Here is a 6,288-nt window from a genome sequence, read left to right on the forward strand (position 1 = left end):
AATCTTAATCTTTCAATCATTTGCTTTAATTACCTATTTTGTTCCTTTTTAATTTCTGCCCTAATCTTTGTTTATGCAATTTCATTATGTTTAATGTTAGTTATTTCATTGTTATTAGTTTTGACAATATTAATAGCATGAATAGCTAATTTGTTTCATGTTAGGATTAGGGAATCTACGGTAGAAATGTGACGATACAGTGAATAGGTTAGATGAATTATTTGTGAGACTCTGTCCCCATAGCAATATAACTGTATTTACCGACTTAGTTGAGTGCACGCTTCTGAGTCACCTTTTTAATCTGGTTAAATTTAATCCTGGATCGGAAGATTGGACTAAATAGGCCTGCTATGAACAGTAGACTACCCTGACGAGGATGGAAGTTAAGTTAGTGGGAATCTAGGGTAGAAAGTGGACCGGAAGGACCTTTCCATATCCGTCTCACAGTAATTTATCTAAGTTGTTTACAGTTAAGTCACTGGACTACCGTAGTGAACCGAAATCCTGACATGTCCCCTCTCTATTGATAGTTTATTCTCATTTTCGGTCTTTATTGCTCTTTCTTTATTTCTCTTCCTTTAAAGCCTTAATTAGTTTAGAAATCAAATTACAAACCCCCCATTTGTGACCAAATAAACAGACTCTTTACATATTTCATGCCTCCCTGAGGAGATCGACCTGACTTCCCTAGCTATATAGTTAGTTTAGTTAGTTATTTTTGATAGGTATACGACAGCCCTGTCAAATTTTGGCACCGTTGTCGGGGAGGCAATTGCCCTATCTGTTTTTGTTTCATTTATTTTATCCGTCTCAGGGAATTTTTATTCCTAAAGGCAGTTCTTATTCATTTTCTTTCAGTGTTGTGTATACCAAGTCAGACAGGTTGGAGTTAGTTTCAGCTGATTCTTAGCCTGGGAGACTGTTCAGGCATAGACTACGTTTGCAAAGAGAATCACGAAAGGAAGACTTGAGTACTTTCGAACCAGAGCTTCAGCATTTCCTATTTACAGAAAATCCGTCTTTTGAAGAAGATACTTTCAGTTCTGTAAACCAACCAGTAAAGATGCCGAACATTGCCAGTCACTCAGAGCCTAAAGCATCGTCTATTCCAAAGGGTTTGAATCTCCAGAATGAGGATGGAAATACATTTGACATCCGTCCGTCCTATATCAATCTGGTGGAGAGAAATTTCTTTAGAGGAGTGGCAGGTGAAGACCTGAGAAAGCATATGGAGGTCTTTATGGACTACTGTTCTACTATCCCCGCCACAAAGGGGGTAACTCAAGTCAAGATTAAGGAGGTGCTGTTTCCTTTTTCTTTAACTGACTCAGCCAGGGAGTGGCTGACCGATTTGGACCACACGGCCGCAGGGATCACAGACTGGGAGACCCTTGCTCTTGCTTTTTATAAGAGATATTTCCCTCCGCAGCGCACTAATCAGCTGAGGGCCAAGATCACTAGCTTCAAGCAGGCACCTGATGAAACTTTCTATGAAGCTTGGTGTCGGTTCAAGAGGTTGGTGAGGTCTCTTCCTCACCATGGTTTTGACCTATGGTTTCTGTCCAATCAGTTCTACAATGGGCTATACGATGATCACAAAGCCATTCTTGATGCTTCATCTAACGAAAGATTTCAAAAGAATACCGATGATGATAAGGGATGGGCTATTATTGAAGAGATGGCGACCCACTGTGCTGAGTATGGGAACCCGAGGGATGGTATTAGAACGGTCCATGCAGTCGATAAGCAAGTTGTGGCTCAGCTGGAAGCTATGAATGCTAGGTTTGATAAGTTGGAGTTGCATTCTGCTGGGGAGCCTCAGATGGTTCATTTGCTTACTAGAGGAGAAACCGTCACATGTGAGAGGTGTGGGACCAATGACAGTCACACTGCTGTTGACTGTCTTACAGAGAAGGAACAGGTCCTTGCTTTTCAACAATACAGGCAAGGAGGGAGTTCCTATTATAATAACCAAGGGGCAGTCCATCCCAATTTGAGGTGGACAAGTCAAAATGTGCTCAATCCTACTCCTCCACCGCAGCAGCAGCAGCCGTATGTCCCTCCTCACAAGGCTCAACAAGGCTTTCAAAAGCCAGCTTCTTTTCCTACACCTAATCACGGTGCATCATCCTCAGGTGGGGTGAGCGAGTTAGCTGAATTGAAGACAATGTTGCAGTCTTTGACGAAGCAGTGGCAGCTAAGTGACTAACAAAAAGAAGCTTATATTAAGTCACTTGAAACCCAAGTTGCCCAATTAGCCGCGAACCAATGCACGAGGAAGCAGGGTCATTTACCGTCACAAGCTGATAAGAATCCACACGAGACGGTGAGTTTAATTAATTTGAGGAGCGGTCGTTCATATGAGGGACCGAAATTGTTAAAATCAGACCCGACGAAGGTAATTACTGCTGATGAACAGTGTTCTGTTGAAGAAAAAGAGCTGACGACAAAGAAGATACTCGATCGACTGGTTTTAGTTGGACGATCGAGTAGAAATGCTGAAGAAAGGACTCGATCGAGTGGAATTTCTGCTCGATCGAGTGAACAGGAAAAAGAACAACTCGATCGAGTAAATCAAACAGCTCGATCGAGTGATTTTGTTGAAGATTCTACTTGATCGAGTGATATTTTTGCTTGATAGAGTAATGTTGATAAAGAAGACCTTGATCGAGAGCCTGCTAGTGCTCAATCGAGTGAAACATCGCCTGAAAGACCTCGTTCGAGAGGAAAGAAGTCTCGATCGAAAGATTTAGAGCTTGATCCGGCTGATACATTGGAAGAGAGGAATAAGGGGCTCGAGATACCCATCACGGTGCCTTTCCCGAGGCGTTTGCAGAGTGCTAAGGCTAATCAACAATTCGGCAAATTTGCCGAACTCCTGAAAAGCTTGAAAGTCACTATGCCATTCGCCGAACTGCTGACACAGGTACCCTCTTATCTTAAATTTATGAAAGAAATTTTATCGCGTAAGAGGCACATTAATGACCATGAGGTAGGGACGGCCCTAGTTAAGAATAAGTTACCTCCCAAACAGTCAGACCCGGGTAGTTTTTCGATTCCGTGTCATATTGGTACCCACTTGATTGATAATGCGTTATGCGATCATGACGCTAGCGTGAGTGTCTTACCGCTGTCTCTGGCTAAGAGACTTGGTTTGACCAAGTTTAATTGCACAAATATGATTGTTCAGATGGCCGACCGTAGTATCTCACGGCCATTAGGTGTCATAGAAGACATACCTGTTAAGATCGGGAGGTTCTTTATTCCCGTTGACTTCGTTGTGCTTGACATCCCCGAGGATACCCATACCTCTATTATTTTAGGGAGACCATTTTTATTCACTGCTCGTGCAGTGATAGACGTCGGGAGCAAGACATTGACTTTTCAGGTTGGGGACAAAGTATTGATATTCCATCAGTCTAAGTCCCGAAGGGCTCCCATGCAAGCTCAGCCTTGCAATGGCCTCTCTTTTACTGACCCTCCTATCAACACTCCAAATGAAAATTTGGAATATTGTGCTGCAATCGTGGCCCCTCCGCCTTAGTTTGAGAGAAGAAAGGAGGAAAGTTCGTCTGTTTTCCTTGCTGCAGGTACAGATGAAAATCAGGCGGGAGTTGTCAATGGTTATTATACAATTAATGTTAGTCAAAGTGGGAGTGATGATGTTAAAGCTGGTGAGAAAGGAGTAAGGACGAGAAAAGTTCGCGCGTATGTGGACGTCAACTATTCTCCTCCTAACGATTCAAATACAAGCTCATCGAAATTGAAGAGGATGGTTAATGTTGCTGAGGTAACGACCTCCAGTCAGAAGCCCTCCGAGGGAATACTGAATTGCTTTGAGAAGTGAGCGGGGAAATGCCCCGTGTAACAAATTGTATAAACAATTTTTATTTTTCCGTTGAATTTGTTTATTGCATTTAATTAGGACAATTAGAATTTAGACATTTTTAGCGTAGATTAGAAGACTATAGACTGTTACTATTCATATTTGGTATTTTGGGATATTTTTGTGAGTGTTTTTATGCAGGTTTGGGGAGATTATACGCAAATTCAAAGGCTTACACGAGGAAAAGAGCTCGATCGAGTACTTTGTGTACTCGATCGAGTGAAATTTGATCGATCGAATGGTTTCATATTGCTCGATCGACAATAGCTAAAAAGGGGAGTACTCGATCGAGTAAATTTTTACTCGATTGAGGGGATGCATACAAGAAGCTCTCGATCGAGTAGTTTTAAACCACTCGATCGAGTAAAGTTGCAAAGGATACGCAGGGAGACTTTTTAACTTCCTTCTTTTTCTTATTACTTCCTTTCCTCTTTCATTATTTCGTCCTCACTTCACCTTATTTGCGACCAAAAATCCCCAATATCTCCATTTTTCTTGCCCATTTACCAAATCCACCACCTACATTTTGTTCCTTGCTAATTAATCGTCCATTGCCCTCTACTTTCCCTTTGATTTTCGCTGTTTTACACGGTCAATTAGGGGTTTTAGGGTTTTTGATTTTTCGATCAAAAAATCGCCATTCTTGCTTGTTTAGTCGATTACTTGCTCAATTTGTAGGTTCCTCATCATCATGTAAGTAATTTCTATACTTCTTTGCATTTTAATTTCATTAATTTTGTTTTGTTATGAAGTGAATTAGGAATTAGGGTTCGCTTTTCATCTTGGGTCGAATTTTTTCGACTATTATTGCGTTCTTATGCTTAATTTGTCTGACTTGATGCTTAATTCCCTTACCTCATTGATGCTCACATGTTTAATTCGAATTTTTTGGGGAAATTTGTGATTAGGGTTCATCTTAGTCGAAATTTTCGACTGATATTGGGTTTATACTGTTGTTTATGCTTAATTTCCCTCAATTGATGCTTAATTGGTTGCACTTGTTGTCGGTTACCCTATACCCTATCACTAACCATCCGTGTTATTCGAATTTTTTGAGGAAAATTGTGGGAATTAGGGCTGCCAGTCAAAATTTTTTACTGTTTAGGGAAATTCTCTGCTGTTTTCATGCTTTTTTCTTATCAGTTTCCCCTGCCCTATTTGATTAGGATGGATTCTAGCTCTGTGCCTTCCACTAGCTCGACTGTCAGTCCGTCCTTGCCTGAGACGGTGGTCCCTGCTGGCACCACCGCCTCCGTACCTGCTAGTACCGCAGCCAGTACCTCTGTTTTCCTTGTTACCGCTGCCGGTACTGTTTTTGCTTCTGTTAGCACCGTTCCAGCCACCACCTCAGTCACAGCCACTACTACTGCTAGCATTACTGCTAGTCTTTCTTCCTTAGTGGCGGTCTCTGATGCATATACTGTTTCAGCTACAGCTTCTACTTTAGCCACGGTGAGCACTTATGTGGCGGACTCACCTGCAGCCGCAGCTGCTTTCAGAGCGGCCCTAGTTCCTCGTACCGTCACTGGACGGTCTTCTACCTTAGGTTCTAGAGGCCGGGGTCGCGGTCGTGGTCGTGCTACACCTGCTTCTTGCGTGTCTGCTGTCACGGTTACTATTCGGGTGGATGACACCCTCGACTCACACCCTAGGATCCCCCAGGTAACTTTTGTTAATGGTGTTCATCGTGATAGATTTTATAACTTAGTTGACTGTGACTTTCTCCCTACGTGTTTCCAATGCCATACGTCACTAGAGAGGCTTGGCTTTTATGAGCCGGTCTGTGAGCTTCTGCGGGGCACGGGGATGGCCGGACTTATTACTATGAGTGGCCATACCTTTAGGGAGCTGAGCCTTGAGTTCTTCAGCTCCTTTACCTTCTCCTCCGGGGCACACGATGCTGCCCCCACTATTCTTTCTGTGTCCTTCCGGTTGTATGACCGTACCTTTTCTATGACACTTGAGGAGTTTGGTACCCGACTCGGCCTTTCCTTCAGGGGTGACACTTCTGCCCCTAGGAAGGTCATCAGTCTGCTTCGGCGGGCTTTGGCACAGACTATTTTTCACGGGCGAAAGCTCGCCCAGGTCCACCTTCCCCCCGGCCGAAAGGAGCCAAATAACATCAACAACAACGAGCTCTCTATCTTAGGCGGTTACCTGAACATCGACGACGAGGGTCCCTTTACCCTCAACATCGCTTATTTGACCGCCAAGTACTTCCAGTCGCAGGGAGAGAAGGTCGTGGGCACTATCGTCTGCGGTGGCATAGCCACCTTTCTTGCCCGTTCTCTCCTCACCGTCTTACCTCGTGACTTAGCTTATATAGACGGAGATAGGTATCTGAGCCTAGCTGCCATGCACTCTCAGATTTGGCCGACTATAGATTACCGGACATGGAAGAT

At 43.4% G+C, this 6,288-nt stretch overlaps 1 non-coding gene across 1 annotated transcript; it reads right to left on the reverse strand.

Moving 5' to 3' along the window:
* Positions 1 to 1,439: 1,439 nt before the first annotated feature.
* Positions 1,440 to 1,545, reverse strand: LOC141615906 (small nucleolar RNA R71). The gene has a single exon (XR_012530292.1). It is a non-coding gene; the product is annotated as a small nucleolar RNA R71 (small nucleolar RNA).
* Between the last annotated feature and the right edge of the window lie 4,743 nt (positions 1,546 to 6,288).

The sequence above is a fragment of the Silene latifolia genome, chromosome 11 (genome assembly GCF_048544455.1).
Source record: "Silene latifolia isolate original U9 population chromosome 11, ASM4854445v1, whole genome shotgun sequence".
In the NCBI taxonomy this organism is placed as follows: domain Eukaryota; kingdom Viridiplantae; phylum Streptophyta; class Magnoliopsida; order Caryophyllales; family Caryophyllaceae; genus Silene; species Silene latifolia.